Genomic DNA, 26,705 nt, shown 5'->3' on the forward strand with positions numbered 1-26,705 from the left:
TCATTCTTTGCTGGCCTTCGAAGATATATGTTCGCTATTTATTAAACGATCAAGCCTTTAATAATGTTGAAGATATATTTGTAATATAAGAGTTGCAGACGAGTATGCAGTCCACTTGATGGTAAGTGGCTACTGCCGCCCATGGACATCTGTAATCAACCCCAAATAGGATATATAAATACAAAAAAAACTAGATTAGAATGATTTTTGGGTCACAAATTAATTAATACAATTTCAAATATAGCGCTAAGATGATAAATTTTCTAGAATGATTAAATATTATTCTAATATGCTGGTCGGCCCTTGAAATAATATTAAGTCAAGAATAAATGTAAACCTACGAATATGAAATATATATCAAAAATCTTAATTTTGTTTTAACAGATTAGACTAGAACAAAAAAAACATAATTCACTTAAAATGACTTCTTTATTTTCATCCAAAATTCGACGTCAGCGAAAGTTATTGAACGAAAAATCTTTACTAATTGGATGCCTCCAAAAGTTACAGCTTTCAGTTGATGAAGTTATAAAATTTAAGCGAAAAGTGCTTTCTTGTAAAAAAGTACCAACACCAAAGAATATAAAACTTCTGAACGGTGCCATAATTTTCATCGTTAGAACCTGCTATAATGATTTCTATTAAATGATTAGATAAGTTTCTAACGCTGAATTAACTATGTAAAGGGCCTGTCGTTTCAGAGATTACCGCCGCATGACAGTTACTCCTTTTTAGGGCTCCTTACCCAAAGGGTAAAAACGGGGCCATATCACTAAGCCTTTGTGCGTCTAGATATATACTTGAATCTCTTAAAGAGTATGTAATAGTGCTGTTAGAGAGATATATTTACTTAATAAACTAAAGTAACTAAGTATTTACTCAGTACGAAAGCCTTCGTGTATACCGTTGAGTCGCACAAGATTTTATTTCTTTGCATAAAACTCCCCTCTTCGGTGTTCAAATAAACCTTTTTTCTTACATTGAAATAGCCAACTATCAGGCTATTCAACTGAATGTAATTAACCACTTGGCCTATCTACAATGAAGTGCAAATTAAATTAAATACTTAGGCTCACCACAGATGCCCTAGCAAGCCCTTGAAATGTCTCATGTAAGTGCCCCTTTCCTTGATACACAAAAGTATAGAAACCAATCTAATAGAAAGAAGAAAGTAGAAAAAAAAATACTTTATTCAGGAATATTGCAATACATAGTACAATTGCAAATAGACAAAATAAATAAACAAACTGCACGGTTATAAAACTAATTAATAATAAATAAGACAATCAATTCAGAAAAGAATCCCTAAAAATTTCAAGAGTAATAAGGCATAAAATGTTTATTAAATGTTAAATAATTATAGTTTGTTTAACAAATCTTTGAATCACCAAAACCTTAAATAAACACAATCTTGAACTAAGTATAATATTTCAGTTACATCATGTTCAGTCTACTGTGATAGGCTTAAAGTAAATAAACGTCGCAATCAAATTTGGCAAATGGTTGGAACCGGTGGATCTTTATGGAACTCGGCTTTTATTGGAGTTCGATAAACTAGATTTTCAAAAGTTGTCCATATTGCCACGAAAATAAAATCCTCTGATTGCTCCTCTGTTTTACGAGTTCAAAAAATAGAAGCAATAAAATGACGAATTTATTTCAGATTCGAACCGATATATGGTAACAATGGTTCACAAATTGATGTTCCTGATATATTCTCTGGAGCGGAATTTAGACAGATCTAGGAACGCAAATCTATAGGCTTTTATCCCCGAAAATCCACTACACTACGAATGTACCTAATCAAAAATAACATCTATCTATCTGTCGAATAATTAATGTGATATGAAATATCCACGAAAAAATAACCTAGGAATTGTAACTCTGAAAATTACATAAATTTAAACACCGCATCACAATACATTTAAAAAGAAGAACTGTAGTTAAAAACACAATAACAAAAGCGCGAAACTTAACTGCAGAGCTCAACAAATAATAATAATAATAATATTCTTTATTGTACCCAAAAAAGAACACAAAACAAAACATACAATTTTGGACGATACAAAAGGCGGTCTTATCGCTAAAACAGCGATCTCTTCCAGACAACCTTAGGATGAGGAGTTAAAGAAGAGATGACTTAAAATAATAGGGAGGGTGCAATTAAATGATAGATGCAGGACAAATATATAAAATTAAGTGTAAATATAGAGATAGCATACTATAGAACAAATAATAAATAAAGGGGAAAGAAGCTAAAAAAAAAAAAAATAAAATTACAAAAAGAAAGTTAACACAGTTTTATAGGTGAATAGCAAGAGCACAGATTTAGGGAGGAAAAATAGTTAGAGGTGAAGGTAGTGAGATTTGACGAGATTTTTGAAGGAGTATAAGGATTGGGAGAAACGAATAGATACAGGGAGGGAGTTCCAAAGGCGGATAGCGGATACAGTGTAGGATTTTTTGTAAAAAGAAGTTGAGTGAGAGGGAGTACAGAGAGCAAGATTTTCTGAGGAACGAAGGGTTCGGTCATGGGACAAGTGGAGGAACTGGAAGCGTTGTTTGAGGTAAGGAGGAGCAGTTGGATTAAATAGTAAACAATAGAGAAGAGATAGAATATGAGCATTCCGGCGAAGGCGAATTGGGAGCCACTTGAGTTTAGCACGATATTCTGAAACGTGGTCATATTTTCTTAGGCCAAATATAAACCGTATACATAAGTTTTGGAGTCGCTCAAGCTTATTTAATTGCTCCTCGGTAATGTCAGGATAACACACATCAGCATAGTCAAGTATTGGTAAGAGGAGGGACTGTGCAAGCGTAATTTTAGTTGGAATGGGTAAAACATTTTTTAGCCTACGTAGCGAGCTCACTGCAGCAAAGAGCTTTCTACTGACCTCTGAGATCTGAGGTATCCATGAAAGGTGTTGGTCCATGTAGATACCCAGATTTTTGACCTTATTGCTATACGGAATACACACATCATCCAGTACGATTGGTGGTAACTGGTGCCAATCGATCCTAGAGATCAGACGCGAACTCCCTATGATAATAGCCTGAGACTTGGTAGCATTTAATTTTAGGCCAAAGGTTTTGCTCCAAGTCGAGATACAATCCAAATCAGCATTAGTAATCCTGATAGCGTTGGGTAAGTTGTTCAAGCAAGCATGATTGTAGATTTGTAAATCATCTGCATATAGATGGTAGAGCGAAGTGAGATGAAGACTAATAGAATTTATGAAAATAGTAAATAGGAGAGGAGACAACACGCCACCTTGCGGTACACCGGCAACCGTATTCAACCAGTACGAAAATTTGTCATCAATTTGAATCCGCTGCCGGCGGCCATGCAAGTAACTATGAAACCAGTCAATAGCCGTCGGAGATATGTAGAGAGAACGCAAGACCCCCAAGAGGATATCGAAATCAACAGCATTGAACGCATTGCTGAAATCCAACAGCGTCAACACCGTCAGCTGTTGATTATCCATCCCCATGCGTATGTCGTCCGTGATTTTTAGCAATGCAGTAGCCGTACTATGACCAGGACGGAAACCGGATTGTAAAGGATTAAGTAGAACATTAGCGGACAGAAAAGAGCTAAGCTGATGGTGGATGAGGCGCTCGAGGACTTTAGATAAGAAAGGAAGTATGGATATGGGTCTAAAGTCCCCAAATTCGGAAGGGTTGGATTTTTTGGGTAAAGGGATGACATGGGCATCTTTCCAAATGGAAGGGAAGGAATTATTACGGACGGAACTATTCAGCAAGGACGTAATGCAAGGGAGAAGTATGTCAAGGAGAGGGATGATCATTTTACGGCTAATGCAATCACTGCCGACCGCATTAGATGGTATGGAGAGTATTGCCCCCTCGACATCACGATCCGAAAATTGACTAAACGAAAATAAAGGAGAAGTTGGATTGGGAATATGTGACAGTTGATTTAGAGTTTTTTCTTTTGTTTCGCTATCAATGGAAGACGTGACGGAGAAGTGACGATTTAAATCGTTTAGGTCGAGATTGTGCGGAAGAGAATTATTTGGTGATTTCCCAATTCCTAAAGTTTTTAAAAATTTCCAGACCCTGCTAGGGTCTTCATTTTGAACAGACTTATGAATATGGCGTCGTTGTAGATCTCTACACATCATATTGCACCGATTTCTTGCGAACTTATACCGCTCAAGATTACCTTCGCTGGAATCTAGTTTGTACCTCGCTTTGGCAGAGTTTTTCTTATTAATTAAAGACCTCAAGTCGTCAGTGAGCCAAGGAGCTGGTGGATGTCGTATGCGTACTGGACGAACAGGGGCGTGCAAATCGTACAGTTGTACTAATAAGGAGTTAAAGAGTTCCACCTGTTCGTCGACAGTACTTACACACTCAATGACACCCCAATCAATATTGGCAGCGTCTTGGCGAAGCTTTGCAATATCCATTCCACTGAAATTACGCTGAAGGAGAATCTTTGACTTAGCTTTAGGAGGACGGATTTTGTATGACAAATAGAGAAGGTCGTGATATGAGAAACCTTCGGCAGCACACTGGCCATACTTTGCAACGTGATCCAATGATGATACAATCATTAAATCGAGCAGAGATGGGTCACAGTTTGGAAAAAAGTGTGTTGCACTTAGTGGCAATATATTTAGATTAGCCGCATTTACTAAGGATTGTAGTTTACGAGATCTGACATCCTGCTTGAGTAAACAAGTATTAAAATCACCCATAATAATTGTATGGTCAAAAAGTGGACAATGATCTTCAAGCAGTTTGTCTAGGCAGGAAAAGTAATCGATGGTAAGAGACGGGCTGTAAAAAACGCCAAGAAGTAGTTTAGCATTAGAGAGATGAATTTCCAGAAAGAGATGCTCAGATTCGTTCCCAGAAATGTCCTGCGGAGATATACTTATAATCGAAAAAGGGATATGGGAACGAAGATAGATTGCAACTCCCCCACCGCCCCGAACAGTACGGTCGTTGCGGATTAGGTGAAATCCAGGAAGAGAAAATGCCGTGGAAGGGAGACATGGCTTAAGCCACGATTCCGAAACAAGAATAGCATGAATATGTGTGCTATCAAATGTTGACAACAGGTCGGGGTAATGTGCTGGAATGCTCTGTGCATTAATATGGACAACATTAAAATTTTTCAGTACATCTGAGAAATAAGAATCTAGAGTTATATTAATGGGAGGAATACTTTCAAAGCTATCGTTACTACTTAATCCGTCTGAGGCAGAACAAAAGGACAGTGGATGCTCGTTGCTATCATTGAGTAACATCATATATTATATAAATAACCTACTAAATTATTTAAAATTAACCTATTAAAATACAAATATATATCTATATTAAAATTTACATTAAATATATCAAAACAAATAATTAACATTAACTCCTACCTGCCAGCAATCTGGAAGGACACTAATACAATTTTTAACAAACAAATTGCATAACAACACAAAAAACAAAAAATATAAATAACACTAAGGAAGACAAACAGACACACGGTTATATGTTATAAATACATCACAATAACTGACAATTTTAATTTTTCATTAAGTAATAGGTAGTATAAATATTCTAACTAGTGACAAGTCGTACGACCAAAGTGGTTGTACGCGTACATGGTCGGGTGACAACGTATACTCTATGGCGATTTTATTATAGAAACGGGTAACCCCAATCTTGTCACTGTCAGTTTGAAGTTGATTGAGACGAACGGTGTAAACAATTGTTTTATCTAATACCACCAATAATAAATAACAAACAAACAACAGCTAAAACCAAAATACCTGCACTGAACACGAAAAATACAAAAACCGAAAAAGTTTCTCATGTCATCAACTAGCCTACATTAACCTTGGGATCCTAGCAGTCCTAAGGACCAAAGGGAATAGAGGTGTCATAAATACTGTTTACATGCCACCATCTGCCGCAGGGTAATTGACCTTCAGACTACACCTGATAGAAGCCTCTTCACACGACCTTTATAAAGTCAGTTTATGACACATTCAGTTCCCTCGAATTACATTTCGGGTCAACGTATATAAATGCCCGATAAAATGTTATTGCGTGAAGAATGTTTGTAAGTCTTTTAAGGGATGTAGACATTGATCTATGTGTGATATTATTTACCCGCCCTATTGAGACACATTTTATATTGGTCTACGGTACACATATTATATACGTACCTATTTTCAGATAAAACGCTTTAGCAACAAAATTTAATAGTTCTGTGTCGATAAAACTTAGTCCATAGTTTCATTAAATAACTATTTATTAGTCGTTAAAAATTTAAAACTCTTTTTTTACAATAGGTTTGAATTGAAATTAAATAATTATTTAAGATGGAAAAGATGCTTTAACGTCGGAAATAACGTATATATGATGATTTAACGTCGGAAAATGATTGATACTTGTTGTTATAAAATTCTCCATTAATTTTATTATTATTTATGCATCTTTTTGTAGCAAGTTGTATCAACTGAATTTCTTAACACACAGAATAGAAAAATTATAACTATATGAAAGACTTATCGCATTTCCATTAGGTTGGCTGCTAAGCTTACTTTAAAAATTTAAAGGTTTTTAGGATAGTGTAATTTTCCATTCAATTTCTTCGGATTCGCTCAATTTGTGCAATGAATGGAAAATAAAAGCTAGGCGCGTGCGAATAAACGATCTTATGTAGTCACGTGGAACCAAACGGAATGCAATATTAACGGTTACGATACATGCGGTGAAAATGTGTATTTATTTAACTTTGTGTACAATTTTCTTCAATACCTAAATGAATACATGCGGTGAAAAGTGTAGTTTGTTTATCATTTATGTAAAATTTTCTTCAGTAAATAAAATTCACTTTTACTTCGTGCGTCAGTTTTACTTGCATATTTTGTAATATTGAGATAGTAAACGGACATGCAGTCTAAGATATTAAGCGGCTACTGCTGTTCATGGATATCAACATTCGATCCTAGGATTAGACTCCTGAATATACCAAGACTTAGATTTTTTCGCTAGACTCAGTTGCTTTACCACACCTAGCAATTAAGTTGGAACGTCTCGTTTTTCTTTCGTTCATATTAAAATATAGTTTACTATTATCATAATCTTCATCTCAATCGTAAAAATAATATCTAGAAAATATTAAAAACAACCTATTTCATATAATAGATATCAAAACAATTTAGTCGATATCAGTTACTTAAAGACACAAAACACTGTTAAAAATCCATAGATTTTTATTATAAAACAAGCAAGTTTACAAATCTCAGAGAACGTACATAAAACGTGACACGACATAATGCAAGCGAAAAGAGAATGCCCACCCTCGCGAACACCCTCGCTCAACGAGTTTGTGCAAATACTATTATTACCCGCTAATATTATATTAAAATTTAAATAACATTTAAAGATACTTACTTTTGATAAATAAAGTAAATAAGTTTACTGCCTGGACTAAAGTGGATATTATCGAAACGTTATTTCATATAGGACCTTCTCCTATCTACACTATCGAAATAACAATTACGAAATGCGTTGTACACTCCTTGCTCTGACTCTATGTATATATCCTTGTAGTGAGACGTAAACATGCGTGCCTGAAAAAAACATATATTAAATATGGTTTGCAGGTTTTCGATATTATGATTTAGTTAATAACCTCAGACTTACAGTAAACACTTATAGAATTTTTGAATTTGACAATGAAGGTAGGCAAAAATTGTCAATATTTAACCTTTGGTAGACTATAATTGTTTAAGTGTTATGGGTGTTAACGTCACACAATTAAAGTCATTGGCCGTCCCCTGACTCTTACGTAAAAGGGTTTCGCCATAAAATATTTATTTAGGATGTAGAGTCGTGGAGTCTCTTTATCGGTACTTATGTTGCAAATAAAAATAGCGTCCAATTCACACAATTGAAATTCACAGATCGCACAAAAAATATAAATAGTAAATACTACCATGATGATGATAAATCATTAATAATCGACCGGGAAAGTTCCACCACCATATCTAGCTAAAAGCAGTTCTTGCATTTTGGTGGAAAAATGTGGATATCGCCTTACCCGTGAGACGACCATGTTAGTCAATCAAGAGAGGTTATGCATCGGTTTAAGTACCCCAATTTTATATGTAGTTTTATGTGTACTTGATCATATGTGTCCACAGGCGTATACAGGCGGCAGGGATCACTTACCATTAGGTAGACTTCTTGCTATTTTAAATTTATATTTTTAGAAAAATATTGTCTTTTCGCAACAATAACAGTAAACCAAACATATCGATGCAATAAGGTAAAGAAAAGACATTAGTACGAAATAAAATCCTCTTCAAAGTAGCTTTCAAGGAAGGCACTTGGTTATGAATACCAAATATCCATATATAAAAATCTGAGCTTACAGAGCTGTTTGAATTTGAATTCTATTGGGAAATTCAGAGCATTGCGCGAGAGAAACCGGATATAACTGGATAGGAACGAGCTGAGCATGATTATATTATTGATTGTCTGTTTACTGTACATTGTGATTGCTTTCTGGCTTAGCTAGAGTTAACCTATGTAACCTATTTATATTAATAGGGGTTAGTGTGTAACGAAATCCATATTTGTGACGTCACAACTCTTATCCCTCGGTCGCCATCTTGAAAAAGGGTTATCTCGCTCTATCAGTCAAACTATGTCGCATAGAAAATTCGTAAGCAATTATGGTCTTAAATTAAATTATCTACAACTTCGTTTCTAAAATGATTTATTGCGAAGAAAATTCGTAAGCAATTATGATCCTAAATTAAATTGTCTACAACTTTGTTTCTAAAATTATTTATTGTAAAATAAAAAAAAAGTTAATAACCAAAATACATAAAAATTTCGGAACCAATTTTATTTATAGCTTTTTGTCTAGTCATTTTACATAAAAAAATAGATTTGATTACTTATAGAGTACCTATTTTAATTTCATAAAATGTTTTATGTTTACATTGGATATCATATATTTTTTTTGTATTTGATAAGTATTTTTCTATCAAATATTTCGATATAAGGAGAGGAGGCCTATGATCCAGCAGTGGACCTCAAAAGGCTGATGAATGGATGGATGTATTTCGATATTCAAAATGTTTATTCAATGCCGCCGTAGATACTCTATGCGTGATTTTTATTTTATCCCTAAAAACCTATCTAAGTAACTCTGCAAAATTAGATAATTTATAAATAATATTTGAGCGAAAATCTTATCTGGTTCAATATTGCCTAAAGAAACAGCTATTAAATGCGTTCTCCAAAGACCAAACAGTGGCTAACTTATCACCGAGTTGTTGATTTTAAACACGATGTTCAACTTATTATTTGTAAACGCAAAGTTTACAATAACTTGGCTAATTACAGCAAAATTGAACTAACTCTGAAGATAAGGAAATATAAATTTTGCAATCCCTTTTGATAATCTATATCTATATTTTTATATTCGAATGTATCAAAGTAAATTTGAAAAATTATCAGTAAAAAGTACATTATGTCTGTCAAGCCATTTTTCAAAACTCTCACTGTAACGTACATTTTTATGCTTACAAATATAACAGCGCCATCTATTGCAATACCGTTACAACAGTTACATCGCTCCCTTCCAAAAGGACTGAGGTAGTAGGCGTCTCTACAAAGCTTTCTCCTGTTGTCTTCGTAACAGTTCGTTACGGCGATAACAGATGGCGCTGTTAAACTTTTGACGTATTTACTTCATGGGTTTATTGTTTTAACGTTATAACTTGTGAGTTCGTATCACTTGTTCAATATTTTACAGCAAGTAAGTATGCTGACTTAAAAAATCAAATATTTCATAGTGTTTTATAGGCTAATCCAAGCGAGTCCAAACCTATTTTATATTGGAAGTGCATATTTATAACTATTATTTTAGATAAAGAAACTATAGGTTTTAAAAACGAACAAAAACTAATTAGTAGCAAGTAAGATATTAGCACAAACGTAAGGAAATTGAAGAACGCTCACAAATCTAATGACATCATAAAGCATTGTGTAAAGTACCACAATGATGAGAGGAATCAGGAAACTTAAACTGATAAGCATGAAAATAACTAAACCTATTTAAGTCTACAAGATGGTGGGATCAGTATGATACCGCGTCATCAATTTATAACGTGAACCATCTCAGGAGTGCCTGTGAAGTCTTTCCATACAACTCCAATTCTACTATTATTTACACTAATATTATAAAGAGGGAAACTTTGTTTGTTTGTTTGGTTGTAAAGAATAGGGTCAAAAACTGGTTTTGCAAACCGATTTAAAAAAAATCTTTCACCATTCGAAAGCTACATTATCCACGAGTAACATAGGCTATATTTTATATGAAATATATTTGATATATAGATTTTTAGGCCGTACTAAGTTTGCCGGATCAGCTAGTCTACTATAATATATATGAGGTTGGTCACAGATATCCATGAGCAACAGAGACTGCTTACCATCAGGTAGAATGCAAACTCGTTTGCTATACCAATCTTTACAAAAATAATCATAGCTAACACAAGTTTAATATTATAAATATGACCAAATCTACGAAGCGGCCACGACCCTAAAAGACCAGCTAATCTCCATTATCACTTACCTTATCAAGAAGCACATTAATCAGAAGCGTGCTTCAACTAATACCATCAGTCACATGTTAACGTTATCAACTACTGGTATCTGGAACCAAGAAGCTTTGTTAGAATAATAACAACAAGGATAACTTCGAAAAGTTATTTATAGGTTTAGGTAGGACAAATATGTTTTGCGTACACTGAAATTTTAACCGATGTTTAAACGAAAGAGTTATTCGTTTACACATTTTTAGGGTTCCATGTCCAAAGGGAACCCTATTACTAAGACTCTACTATCTGTCCGTCTGTCACCTCTTGAACCGTAATAGACTCTAGATTTTTTTATATTATGTCCAGCAAATATTTGGCGATCCCGCGACCTATTTCAATTCCAATATATGTGGCTGGTTTTTTCAATATAGATATCTGTGAAAATGGAAAATTTTCATCAGTTTTTTCATTTAATAGGCAGTTAATATGACGAGAAAAAATAAAAAATAAAGCGTTCACTTCAATGTGTACTTTTTCTAATTATTGAAAAGTATAAAGAGATAAAAAAATCTTTATGCACTAATATGGATTATTTCGTTTAATTATAATATAATTTAATTTATAATATATTTATATTGATATTTAACTATATAATTTATTCTTTCTTTTATATAAGCAATTTGAATTAAAACAATTTCAAAGAATAAATAATTGTTTATTCCCAAAAATAAATTAGAAAGCCACTTTAAACACTTGCCAGTGCAGCCTTTTATCTAGCCCATTGTAGAGACACCAAAAGAATAGAGAAAGGAAAAAGCAAAGCAAAGACAGATTACAATATTGTTGTAGTTCGTTAAATGCAAAACCCACTTTTGTGTCTGAGCTGTATTTTGTAAAAAGAAAACCATAAACTTTAGCTTTTGTTTTTGTTTATTTTTGAATCCCCTTTTCGTTTCTTTTGTTACATATTCCTATTAATATTTTCAACTCCGGATACACGCAGCAATACTTCGATATGTGTAAAAAATACTATAAAAATTACATTATAGTAGCCTTGTCAATTGACGCGGTTACACGCTCAAGTGTTTGTTTTGAAAATAGTACAGGTACCGAAGGTGGTAGAACCCTTTATGGTTCTACTCCAACGGCACCACCTCCACACCTATTTCTACCTTATAACAGCAGTGTTAGGCGCTGCTGTATTCCGGTTTGAAGGGTGTGGTAAGGGAGACAGACTTTTCCGAGGCGTTCCAGCTTAATCCTCAGGGGTAGCGGCGCATCTGTGGCCGACCTCAGGTAGGAATATCTAATCCTATCTGGGGTTGATTACAGATGTCCATGGGCGGCAGTAGCCACTTACCATCAGGTGCACTGCATGCTCGTCTGCTACTCTTATATTATAAAAAAGTACATAATTATAAGTAACATCATAGGCACGAGCGCATGCGACGGCGTCATCCTCGCATGGCGGGCGGCAGGCTCACGGAGCGGTCGCACGCGGCCGGTACCCGCTCCCATATTGTTTCTCAAAATCAATAGAGTGTTGTTACCATACTTGCTTTCCAAACTGAAAAGAAATAGATCAACGTAAAAAAATAGTAGAAAACAGTAAATTGCAGAAAAAATATTGAAATGTTCATGTAGATAAAAAGTTCGGTAAAATCATCAGAACTTATTTGTCTGGCGGAAAAAAGGTCGTTAGAACCAAAAAATCACAAAAATGCGTATTTATCAGCGAAAAAATGTCGTCAGAATAAAATAATGACTAAAATGCGTTAATTTCGGCAAATTAAAAGTTGTCTGTACATTATATTATATGACTAGATAAAACAATACAATAGGGTTTAAAACAGAAAATAGGGATAGCATAAAAAAACAATAAATGTACTGTTAAATAGTGGGTCAATAATGAGTGGGCAACAGTGGCTACAATATACATACCACATGTTGCACGGTATAGCACTATAGACGCTCGCGACGTATCCCACCGTCCGAAGCGGATGCCCGCTACGTACACACGCACCAGTTTTAGCACACGCCTTAATCTTCCTCCCTTTATCCTTCCTCATACATTTAAATATTCCCTGTAAGCCTGTTTAAACAATGTTGATAAATAAATCAAAATCTCATTCATTTATATTTTGTTTTGAAATCTCACTCCTCCTATCTTACTGTCGTTAAGCCAATATAAAACAGACTTAGCTGAGATTCGTTTATTTTTATGAATATTTATGCCTTCAAGAGAAATACGGCTCACCCCTGATATTTCAGTTATAACTGCGGGAAAGTAAATAAATTAAAGATAGACCGAAACTTTGAAGATATTACAGATTACCAGCCTCAGGCTTGTAGGCTTAGTCACTTTCCATCTTCGTTTAACAAGATTTTAAAATCAAATTATTTTACGTTGGATTTTCAAAAATGTATGTTGCACTTAGTAAATATTTAACATTTTTAACAAACAAAAGGTGACTTTGGCCATCCAGTTAAGCATTTAGTATATATGTAACCAAGTTAATAATGACGTAATATTTCACAACTAACTTAAGTATTAAAATTTTATTTAATCATTATTTGTGCGTAGTTTTGGATTATTTATTTATTGGTGTAATGTGCTGCTCGCATTTGTAGTTTATACCTATGTAGTTTTCCATGGGCATGTGTATGTTTTATTATACTGTACACTTGCGTTTGCTCTTTATTAAACAATAAAAAAAACAATAAGCAGAATTCATTAAAACGTCACTAGCAAAGACTAATAAAGTTGATATGGATCTTTACTACAGAAATTCGTATCAATAACTCAGTTTAGTACTACGTTGACCTCGTCAGGTGCCCTTTCGACATAAAAACAGTCTCCCATTTCGTCTGAAGCGCGCAAACAAGGAAACCGAAGCAATAAACAAGCGACAAAAACTCCCGTTTAGGCTTCCTGTCGCGACACCGCCGGAGCTCGCCTGCACTTGGTCAGTCGAGCACAGATAACTTTCAATTCGGGTCAAAATACTCCAGCCTCCGCTTCCATCCTGATTTATTATTTGGAAGGTTATTTATCAAATAAGCGAGGCGGCTCGTGCGGTGGGGCGACGACCGCCCTCGCGTTTTTAATACATTTTCTTGTGAACTTTTTGTATCGTCAGCGGTAACGAGCTTGTTGGATATATGCGTTTCTTTTAGCATAATTTGTTTTCGCACTGCCACTTTAACGCACGCCGGCAAGGGCGTTCTTTTTGCCATTATCTCTGAATCATGTGGCCGCTACCGACCGACTGCTGAATTCAGTGTTTTTCTAAACGAAAACGAAAGTTTTATTCTTGAAACGGTATAATTGGATGTGAGATTTTATGTAGTCTTTAATACATTGCAATTTGTATTTGCTGTAAGAAAGTTAATACGATTAGTCTTTGCTTATTAGATAATTAGTACCCCATTATATCTTTAATTAAAAATTATCCATGAATGCTGTTAATAAACTAAGTCACGATCATAGTGAAACAAGTCCTTATGTTTTTTGTTTTGTAATTACCAAGTACCATTGTCTATTACTTACAGCAATGTATACAGTCAAAACACAGAATTGGCGTGTCTAAACCATGTCACTGTTCTGTTCTGAATGTGAAGCCTTTCAAATGAATGAATGGTAACATTAGCTGGCATTAATCTTCACATTATCCGTACAGTAAAATGTGTGTTCATTATAGGGATGGCGATTCTTTCCGGCAAAGATCGATTCTGGAATCAATTCGAACCGAAGTGCAATAAATCGATTCACAAAAAAAACGATCTTCGATCTTTAAGCTGCAAAGGGCGAAGATAGCGAAAAAAGGTCATCAGGACCATCAGACAACTAAAATACGTATCCGTCAGAAAACATTACTGGAAACCGATTAAAATAATCGATTTTTTGACCCAAAAGATCAATTCTTCGATAAATCGATGTCAGATTGCCATCCTTAGTTCATTATGAAAATAATTGATCAATTAGTTCTTCCTCGTGTCGTTAAGAAACCCAAACTCGCAGAAGTATTTGACGTTTATCTATAGGGAGAATAAAATTTCCATATTTTTTCTTATGGCGGAACTGTAAAAACTGTTAACAAGTAGAATTTTGGTCTTTCTTGACTAATAAAACAATTAAATGCTAATAAATTTCTAATAACATGATTTTCAAAAGTCAGAAATACTTAGATAAGATAGAGATTAAAGGTAGGATTAAATAATAACTTTTTAGTATAATTCTAATAATAATATAATACTTTATTGCCTCAATATACAATTTAAGATAAAAGAGAAATATTTACAAAAAAAAAAGAGAGAAACATAATATTGTAGAGGCAAAACGAGGTGGTTCAGCGTTTGCTGACACAGAGTCAAGGTTCCGTGCAGCGCTGTTTTTCAGCCACATCCTTGTCCCTCAGATGTTAAGCGGAAATAAGTGACCGCCGCCTTTTCAAATACAGTTTCCACACAATTTGTATTACAATTTCTATTTATTATCAATTTAATGACAAGTTAATAAATATAATAATTTTAAGTAACTTAATTTCAATCTATTTTAATAGTTCACTTCAATCCTATTTTGATAGTTTTGATTATAATAATACATTTTGAATAATGACCATTGGACAAATGCCAATTAGAAAAGCTTTGTAGAATTATTTATCTTTTATAGATCCGAGTCTTTCAATTATGATAAGATTTATTGCTCACCTGTACGAAATGCTAACAAAAACTTTCTACAATCTATCAAATCTCTATTATGATAGTAGAATCAAACGTTGTGTTTAATAAAAGCGATTAATACGAAACGCCTCTGAGTATAAACATTTTAAATCGAGATATGTCAATTTAATTAGATGAACCTATTTCATAGAATGAAAGATAAGATGATAGCGAAAAAATGATTTATTGCCTCACATATTGGATCTGCTATGTCCACATATTAAAAATGAATTTTGCATGTTAAAATGGAAAAAAATGGTGTCATATAAAAGAAATTCTTATGATTTGCGCGTTTCTTGTTTTTTTTTTTAATGAGATCCGAGACACATTTTAGTAATTACTTACTAATTTATTTTCTTTGTAACACGCTTGTATTTTATTTACTTATAACTGGATCGAAGATTTTGTTTCATTTTATTTTATGTATGTATGTGAACTTGACAACTTACATAATTAATTATAGAGTTGGGTCGCTTCATCTGAAGACTAACTTGGAACGCTTTATATGACTCTACCTTACTTCATCATTCGAAGTAGAAAAGATCAGTGCAAAAATGGTTACTAAGAAAAACCTTTCTTTTTTTTTTGACGAGAGGGAAACCTTCACCTAGTTGATCTTATGATTGCGTCGTCCTAGGAAAATTATACCTAAATAGTACTGAAATTTATTTTTAGTTATCTATCTAAAGCATTTCAGTGATATAACTTCAAGTAAACGTAGCATCTCAAATAAATAAGAGCTTATAAATAACAAAATATATAACAATATTAGTAATTTTTCTATCCATAACTTAACCTATCGAAATCCGTAACCCACGTAGAGTAGAGATAAGTTCATTGAACTCTTATGTTGGGTTTATCAAACATCGTTTTCTCGGCACAATACGATACCCTAAAATACATTTGGCTGTGTACGCTCCTCGGCCTAATGGCACTCCTAGCGGAATTACGTTTCATGGCAAGGAGGTCGCTTGTACCTTACCTCCCCCTTATTTACATTTTTCTTGCATGCTTCTGAACGCGGCTTTACTACTTGCAACTATATGCACGGTTATTCATTTTTTACTTAAAATAATGTAATAAGACGTTTGAGAAAATGTTTTGACTTTTTACTTTGATAGTAAACATACTATGGTCCAGTCAGCAACTAAATTAGATATCTAAGAGCGAATGATGCGTTAAAGACCCGCGCGACGGACTGGTCATGGTGACCAGTCCGTCGCGCAAAGGCTTCCAGATTCGATCCCCGGCCAGACAGACCACTGAATGATGAATTTGAATATCTGTTCTGGGTGTTTCCGTATTCGTCGTTGTGTGTGTCCAATGTCCATGGCACCTGCGACACAGGGAACCCTAGTGTGGGGCTATGAGTGTAAATTTGAGTTTTAAATTCCATATCTATTCGGCAAAGATAAATAAACGGTAAAAATAGATTTTTATTGTCAGCCACCTACAAAAAACCTAGCCATAAATGTTAGTTCTTTTAAATTGACAGACAGACACTTTAATTTTTTATATGTATAGATACACGTGCCCATACACATCTAAATCACGTTAGGGTACATCCTCGGTACAAAATTGTTTACACGCCTTTAAGAGGCTATAGATTTTCCTGAAAGCCGTTTTATCCGCACATTACATATGTATTCCATATATTTTGCTGTTTAACCTGGAGAAAATCTTCAACATTTAAGTAGTAAATATGGACCTATTATGTTACCATAAAAATATAATATATGTATGTAAAGTTCGATGGAGTTTCGAAAACCAAGTGAATGAAAAATCGACCAGGATTAGTCATATTTTATTGGAAAAAAGAGTGTCGCTGATTTATATAATCTTCTGGTAAAGTCAAAGTCAAATAACAATATACCATACGTACGTTATACATACATTATGAACTTATTGCTTTCACAAAGAAAACTTGTCCAATAAAAGTTACTTGAACGATAAAATCCAAAATGATAATGATTACAAAGATCCATTTCCATAAATCCATTTCAATAAAGAAAGTAAACATCCACGGCAATAATTTCCAAAAATTAAGGGATTTAAAGGTTACTGTGCCATACCACTTGATAACTGTAATAAAAGTCAGCTCAGTTTTGCATTCAATACGGGTGCAATAAAATTACTCAAATTTCTCGATAATTTGCTTAAAGAGAGTGAATTAAGTAGCTGTTTATAAAATTCCACACGTTTATCAGGCTTATTTTGTATGTGTGTGGCCCAAACATGGCGTCCTTTTTGATACCCATTTATCAACGTTTAATAACTGTAACAGAACATTTTTTAAAACACTTTTTAAATTCCATTCAAGCGTCCATTTGTAACAGAGACAGACAAGAATATCTATATAAAAAAGCTTTTGAAATCCAATAAATGGAAAGTGCAAATTGTGAAATATGTTTTGCAGCTAGAGAAAAATTGACCTCACGTTTAGTTAGAGAAATGCTGACAAATGAAAGATATTCCCATCTCGTTAAATTAGACAGTAAATTGAATGTATTCATTACATTTCGTTTTACATCATTACTGGTTCGTTCGTGGCTGTGATATAAAGTCGTGAGCAGTAAAAACTTATTTAACGATCCGCAAACGAGCTGCGAAATATTCGCATCTTCAAAGGTACAGTGACGTAAGTGCAAAATTCGTCGAAGTGACTTTAATACCGCTTACCAAGTCTTAACAAACCTACGAATTCGAACGTGTGGATAGAGCGCTTGACTTGGTGTATGTTTGCAAGCACTTGTAATTGATCTCTGTGTAGTTGTTGTAGTGTAGTGAGTTTTAGCAAATCAAAGGGAATTCGCGGCGAACATTTCCGACGCGTCCACATATTTGTGCGGAGTATGCGGCAAATACCAAGTGTGTGGATGCAGCATTATAAAAAACTTTAAAATGTGGAAAAGTATACAATGCAGCATTGACTCTCATATAATTACCATAAACTCCGCTAGATGTCAGCTTCAATGTCAAACTGCAATTGAAGATATTACCTGATACAAGTGCATTTTTCTCAGCGCTCCCTAATTGCACTTACGTCGTTATTCTTATGCGTATTTTTACCTTGCAATTCTTGGACGGACCTTGCTTTAGGCAGATGGGTCTGCATAATTTCACCATTAAATTAAGTTCTTTTGCAATAAATCACCATTCGTTGATTGAAACCACCTCACGTGCTCGTAATAACATTGTCGTGGATATAAATGTTTCTTATGAGTTCATAATTTATTGATTCTCTGTTGAGACATCTTAAAATATAATTGTTTCATCTTATAAAATACTGAATTGTTGTTATGCAAGACCAATTTGTTTTTATTGTGGTTTATTATCGCTGTTATTATATTTTATATTATGTTCTTTAAAAAGTAAGATGTTTGCATGGTGGTAGAAGCCTTTGTGGTGCGACTCCGGCGGCACCACACACCTATTTCTGGTTTGAAAGGTGTGGTAAGGGAGACATACTTCCATTCCAGAGAAGGATTCCATCTTAATCCCCAGGTGTAGCGATGTATCTGTGGCCAAGCTCAGGTAGGAAACTAATCTTATCTGGGGTTGATTACTGATAACCATGGGCGGCAGTTGCCACTTACCATCAGGCGGAGTGCGTGCTCCTCTCCTACTCCAATATTATAAAAAATAACTTTCAGGTAAAGCCATGTCGTGGAGGTATAGCCAACTCGTACATGCCGTGACGGCAAATGGCATGACGCTTTCTTATGACGTCATTCCTCTCGCCGCATCTCTACTTCCATACAACGTGGCGCGTGACTATCTAGTACTAGTATTGGACGTGCTACATGTTTTTATTAAACCTGTTTTTTTAATCCGTTGAGTGAAGTATTCATTGTATAATCATAAACGATGTTTGTATGTAGTTAGGTATTAATATTTCCACAGCTGTTTTATTAATGTGAATTAATGAACTGTTTTAGTTTTTGAGAAGTGTAAACGTCCTTGAGAAGGTTATTCTAAAAATATCTAATGAATGGTAATATAGCTTTTTAATTCTTTACAAAAATCAAAAGTAAAATTATATCACAAAAATATTAAAAAAACTTATTAATAAATAATCAAATAGGTACACAATCATAACACTTCATTCAAGTTTTACCAAACTCATTTTTATAAGCGATGTTCTTAAAAACTTTCTAATGCTTCTTATTGCTAAGATGAACATCTGCGTTGGTGGTGTAATGGTCAGCATAGTTGCCTTCCAAGCAGTTGATCCGGGTTCGATTCCCGGCCAACGCACATTTTGCTTTACGCCATTTAACATTTTTCTCTATTAATTTTACTTTAAAATTAATTTTAGTTGGCTATTACTTTTTAAACTTGGGAAAACGAAGTGGTTTGAAAATTTATTCCTTGAATATAAGGAATTTATTATGTTGGATTTATTGTACTGGAAACTTTTATAACTTAACGAAGGTGATCCGATCAGTGTTTGTCAATCTTTTTCATGTCATGGCCCGTTTAGTTCGTAGCAATATCTCGTGATCTCCTATCCACCGCTTTTTCTAATTTGTATTTTATAATACACCAAAATATCAAATATTCACATTATCTTTGTATATTTTCATAATTAGGCTTATCGGTTAAATATCATGTAATCCACGTTTTAGATACTTATACCTAAACAAGACATATTTTTACGATGATTATGCTGTCAAACGCATAAATTATATGCCTAACATAAATTGTTCATAAGTTTCAATTGTTTTCTAAGTTTTCGCGAACCCCGTGACCTCTTTAAGAAGATGATCCCCTAGGGGGTCGCTACTTTGGAAATCACTACTCTAGATATTGCATCACGGCTCGTTCACAAGCGCTCGGAAGTCAAATAAAATCACATTGCAAAGAGCGCATTGAGAAGTAAAATCCGTAGATAGTATCCACTTACCGGCGCAAACTTACAAATTCAAACTTTTAATAAGAAAACTTGTCCGCTAACAACATTATGAGTATTTTCTCAGCGTCTCGTTATTCCGTCGATTTTAATGTCAACTTTTGTTTCCGGACTTACTATTGCAACTCCAAGAAAAACAACCTTTAGGTACCTACTAGTTACCTAAAGGTTGTTTTTGTTATTACATACTACACGAAACGTAAAATAAGAAGAATATAAAGTATCTTAGTACTTGAAAATCTGCAAACATAGAGGTATATGCTTTCTTTGAAGCAATTCAAACTATTTGATTTATTAAAACAACTCTTTTTCTACTAGACAGCTATACTGATAAAAATTGATAGAGCATATTAGAATAGATGAAATTAGATAAAACCACAAAGAAAGACTCAGCCACAGTAAAAACTATTTTGGTACAACAAACACGGTACATAATCGAACTATCTTGGTGTCCGTAACGAATAAAACCAAAATGCAATGCAAAAAATATGCCAAACAATAAATTGTGTTATCTAAACCATGATCTCACGTGACACCGGCAAGGACGGACTGGAATAAAGAACTGAACTAACTGTCCACTAACGAACTAACAAAAATAAGAACTAAAAGGTGAATAAACTGTAACATTAGGTTCACCGTCCATTGGCTGCTATTGCTCGAGCGATAAGTTCTAAAGATTTTGTCGTTTCAGCCACTGAAAGTTGCTTAAGCGGCTACTACTCGGGTATCCAATTTGTTGCTTAAACTACCGACGAGCGACATGTGTTGCTTTTATTCGAAAAATCTGTCAATATTAGATTGTTTACGCGTCTGATAGATGCATAAGCTGCTAAGTAGTCGCCAAGTTTTTTGACAAATGATTAACAAAGATGTCTAATTTCGTGTCAAACTACTCGGCGACTATACTGAGACTATACTGATGCTTTGATTGTTACAGATTTTTCAAATAAAATCAAACGTGTACCGTGTATTACCCTGCGACAGGTATGAGTAGCCCGTTGTAGATGCAATATGGCGCCTACATATCTATCGCTCAAGCGATAGCAACCAATGTGTGGTCACCCTTAAACCGGCGAGGTGTGTTCAAATATAACAGATAAGAAAACGATAATGTCTTAATGGGTTTCGGCTACCGCACGCCTGGAATACGAATGTCAAAATCTCCATCAGTCAAACATCTTATAAATTAGCCCCCGTATCGCCTGTCATTTATCTCAAATAACTAAACGGTATGCATTATGCTCGATACGCTATGTACTTTGCTCTGGTTTTACTCACTTTTTAACCAACTAAAAAGTATGTTTTGTATTCCGCTATATATGCATATTGAACGTGATAGAACCCTTTGTTTGTGTTTGGTTCGACTCCGGTGGTACCACCGCCACACCTATTTCTGACAAATATCAGCAGTGTTAAGCGCTGCTGTGTTCTGGTCTGAAGGGTGTAGTAAGGGAGACATAGTTATCCGAGGCGTTCCAGCTTAGTCCTTAGGGGTAGCGACGCATCTGTGGCCGACCTCAGGTAGGAATATCTAATCCTATCTGGAGTTAATTACAGATGTCCATGGGCGTCAGTAGCCATCAGGTGGACTAAATTCTCGTCTGATACTCCTATATTATAAAAAAATATTTAAGTACCTGTGTAATATTTATGTATGTAACTTTATATACGTGCAATTTTCGTAAAGACTACTGATCCAATTTGGATAATCTAAGTATTTGAAAGCTTATTTAACTGACTTTCAGAAAGAGGTTATACGTTTGACATCTAATACTTTCTTGATTGTTATTACGGTGCTTGTGCCGTGTGCGTTTGAATTCGTATTTCAGAACTTTAGTACCTATGTGTAGCGCAACAAACAACATGCGAAAATAACATTTTTATTTGTGCTATCGCCATGTACAGTAAACTGTATTGTGTCAATATATTATACGAGATTTATTACGAAGCCTACTTAAAGGCAGGAAAGCGATGTCGTATACTTTAACGCCCATTATTTATAATAAATCTTTCCAGGTTTTTGGCTACCAAGGATAGATATTTGACAAATTCTGTCTTCTATTAGGTACAGATTTCTGAGAATATTAAATAAAAACGTTTTAAAGGTGAAGTCTACTAATTCGAGGTTGGCCAGCGCGGTGGACTTATCCTTCTCATTTTGAGAAGAGACCCGTGCCCAGCAGTGGGACAGTGATGATGATGATGATGATGATGAGGTACAGATTGTCAAATTACCATTTAAGTAAGCAAAAGTCAGATAGACTAATTTATTAATAACGTTTTCTCGATTCTGGGTCAACCTTGATATACAATTAAACTCATGTCAATTTATAACAGCTTATATGAAATAATAAGATCGCGCTGAAAATATTTTAAAATAAATTTGACAATTTAACAAAAAAGGTTTTTTTAGTAACCCATTGAAGAACGCGACCTTACTACGCTGGTACCATTAAATAAAAGTCAAAAATTACAGACAAATTAAATTATATGCTATTTATTAATTACTTTTCCAAGTAGCGTGTCAAAGGGTCTAAAGGTTCTAAACTCGAGACCCACTCCAAGCAAAGATATCTTAATAATAACGAGATTAAGATAAACCCATTAGGAATTCAAAACATCAAGATGAATTTATTATTCAATTCTGATAAACAAAATTAGGTTACATATCAAAATTCTTTATCAGAAACGAATAAAAAGTTAAAAAAAAAATCATTTCACTGTTCATTATAATAAGAACAAACATTCCGACTGCTTTAAAATAATTGACTGAAAGAGGAATAATGTAAGCCATATTTGGTGCTAATAGTACATCACAAGTATCGTATACTATTTTATAGCTCGTGTGACATAAACCCGCTTATACTTGTGAAGAAATATAAAAAAATATGATAATTATTTTGAAACTTATAAATGATTGAAACTAAAAATTATGAACTAAAAAAGCAATAAAAATGTGACACAACCAAAACCATTGAAATTTATCAAGCCATTTAGGCTACACACAGGCGTATTATATACATAACTAATACTAGTGATACAGTAGAAAATCGATTATCCGGACCTTAGTTATAAATATTCGTGATTGTTCGGATTGTGATACGTGAACAAGTAACTTTGTAATAACCCTTACAGATCAGCCACATTTTGTGTGACCTGTGCATTTAAATTCCGGAAAGTCGCCAAATCGCAACAAAATAGTTACTATAAAAAACAAAAACCAGATTGCTTAAAATATAACCTATGTTATCGCCACAATTTAGACGAATTCAGCGACACATCACGTATCAAAATTAATGAAGTCGTTTGAGTTTGCCAAAGAATGAAAAATACATACGTAACAAACATATAGTCGAAAAACATCACCTTCCTAAATCGGTTTAAATAGCTTTTCTTCATAAACTCAATTATCCAAATTTTCGATAATCCGAATGCCACAAATACGACAACAAATAGGTCGCTTAGTCGAGATTCTACTGGAGTAGTATTATGGCTAATTTTGATAACGATTCCTAATTTAAATATCTCCTACTATGGTGTGTAGCGAAAATAAAACAAACACAGTCAAAACAAACAATAAAATTCGATAAAGCCCAATAGTTAGTCTTATAGTGATGCTATTGCTTAGTATGTACACAATGGCAAAAACATTTATAAATACGTCCAAAATAAAATATTAAAATAATTATAGCTTTAAACAAAATATTCATTACTCACTTTTAATTTTTAAATTGCATTAAAAAGTATGAAACGTTCATAGCTATGTTTATTTTTTTCAACTGTGAGGGTAGTGTATTAATATTCGTACGGTGTAAAAATCGGCTACTTTGGACACAGAAATGCGTGGCTAAAATGCGGGTTTAGGTCACAGAGTGCTATAAAATTATTTTATATCACGGCGTGCGTAAATGGACGTTTTACGCACGCTTCGCGTGCGCAAAACCCCCATTTCCGACCCCGTAATATAAAATTTTATACAACACGCGGACGAAAAATGTTTTTCTGACTCGTGTGGTTGCAGTCCTCGCCTGCGGCTCGGCCTGCAAACTCACACTTGTCAGAAAAAAATTTTTCGTCCTCGTATTGTAATGTACTATTTGAGTGTAGGTCGTATTAAAGAATAAAACATACATACGAAACACTACCCTCCGCAAACAGGTAAAAAATTCAAAAGTTTTACGAATATTAATAACACTTCCATAAAAAAAGATGTCACAAAAATTGGAAATAAATGGTTATGTGTAATATGACATGACACGAAGAGACATAATTGCATAAGTACACAAGCAACACGTAGCTACAAGCCTTGGAAGGGCCCAAAACGATCGATCTTCTCACATTACATTTGTAACCTTAAGCAAATATGGCCAGGAATAACAATAAAGGAACATAAACAAAAATAAAATTCAACAGAAATGTGCCTTCATATAAATCATAACCAATCCTTGACATGAATCAAGAATTAAGATGAATAGGACAATTATATCCTTTTATTAAAATAACATGCAGACCATCTGAGGTAACGTGGTAAGGGAGACATACTTTACGAGGCATTCCAGCTTAGTCCTAGGGGTTAGGGGTAGCGGCGCATCTGTGACCGACCTTAGGAAGGAAACTAATCTTATCAGGGGTTGCTTACAGAAGTCCATGAGCGGCAGTACCCACTTACCATCAAATGGATTGCATGCTCGTCTGCTACTCTAATATTACAAAAAAGCATGCCAGCTGACGTCTATGGACATCTATAATCAACCCCAGATAGGATAAGAATCCTAAGTCCCTGAGGACAAAGTTGAAATGTCTTATTCACACCAACACACTGTTGTTATTAGGCACAAATACAAAGGGTTCTACCACCTTTGTCCGTTTTATAAGGTTAGAAAAACACTACCTACCACCATTAAACCGAACGATCTAATTTCCATAAAATTTTACTAAACCTCCACTAACGACATCAAAATTTACCGTAACCGACTCAATGCGAAAATAGCTAATTTTATTGAATTTAAGACCATCTTCTTTACAGCTAGACTGCTTACTAGAATTTTAAATTCAATTCTTCGAGCTATGAAAACGGGTTTGGGTAGTAAAGAAAATTTGCTACAGTGCCACACGGAGCGTGAAGTTAGTATCGTAAAACGCAATATTACAGTACGTAACGATATCTCGTTAGGCTAAGATCTCACGGAGCGGTTTTGAAACGCATCCGCGCGATCGGGGAACAGCCATTTCAAGTGAAAACTCGAGACCGCAGCTTTGTGCGGTTGCGAGAATTCCCGCTTTAAGGAAATCCGTTCGCGTTTAAAACCCGCATTTGCAGGAGATTGTAGAATTTGCCAATCAATGCAGGGATGCCGCAAGCATCCGTATACGGTACCTGCGACTACTATCTCTTATTTACACTTGCGTATCCTACCCAATTAGTGCAGCCTAAGCCACAATCAACTAGATACGCTGCATTTGACCAATATCTTTTCCTAACACTTGCACTGTTACGTGTACACTTTGCACCCGTGAATTGTGTTTTGATTACATTTGAACATATCATATCATAATATCTTCATATCTTAAAATACATTTGATATTTCGAATGCGTATATACGCAGTTCCGCTGCCACGACAAATGCGGTTTAAAAACCGCTCCGTGCGTTCATACCCTTATTTACCTTTATAACGGCTTTGTTACGAAGTGGCGCCGTTCTGAGCTTTTGACACATGAGGTAAGTTATCAATCTTTTCACATATCGCACCGCGACTTTTAAATTTACTGACACGTTTTATTGCCCTGACGTGAGTCGATGCATCAGCTTGATATGGATTTATTACGTGCGATGATCTGTGATCTCGAATAAAGGTACTTATATGATTTCACACAGGATAAAATGAGAAATACCTGCAGAAAGGCATACTTTTAATACTTACACTACTATTTCTTTTTTGAACAAAATTGAAAATTCTAATATATCTTGTTTTAGAGTATGGGGTTTTTGACAGACACTTATCAGGTGAAATAAGTGTGATACCTATTTCGCGAATACATATAAAACACAAATAAATAATTGTCAAAGCTTGGAAAGGAACCAAGAAAACCCCATGGTGTTTCCTGACGACCTTTGTCGGAACCACGGGTACGCTAATAGATAGCACTCTGCTGCCTTTTTTTATAATATAGTAGTAGCAGACGAGCATGCAGTCCACCTGATGGTAAGTGGCTACTGCCGCCCATGGACATCCGTAATCAACCCCAGATAGGATTAGATATTCCTACCTGAGGTCGGCCACAGATGCGACGCTACCCCTGAGGACTAAGCTGGAACGCCTCGGAAAACTATGTCTCCCTTCAAAACGGAACACAGCAGTGCCTAACACTGCTGTTATTAGGCAGTAATACGTGTGGCGGTGTTGCCACCGGAGTCGAGCCACAAAGGGTTGTACCACCTTCAAACGGTTTTTACGGCTAGTTGCTGCCACTGAGA

The 26,705-nt window shown here is 34.7% G+C and overlaps 1 protein-coding gene and 1 non-coding gene across 2 annotated transcripts in view; both read left to right on the forward strand.

The window, feature by feature from the left end:
- The window catches only part of LOC140744916 (monocarboxylate transporter 10), a 149,235-nt gene that overhangs the window by 51,440 nt on the left and 71,090 nt on the right, over nucleotides 1-26,705 (forward strand). The gene's annotated exons all lie outside the window — the stretch shown is intronic.
- Nucleotides 19,503-19,574, forward strand: TRNAG-UCC (transfer RNA glycine (anticodon UCC)). Its single transcript has one exon. It is a non-coding gene; the product is annotated as a tRNA-Gly (tRNA).

This window comes from Epargyreus clarus, unplaced genomic scaffold, assembly GCF_041222505.1.
Source record: "Epargyreus clarus isolate Ecla_fem2 unplaced genomic scaffold, WU_Ecla_fem_2.2 ptg000009l, whole genome shotgun sequence".
Taxonomy (NCBI): Eukaryota; Metazoa; Arthropoda; class Insecta; order Lepidoptera; family Hesperiidae; genus Epargyreus; species Epargyreus clarus.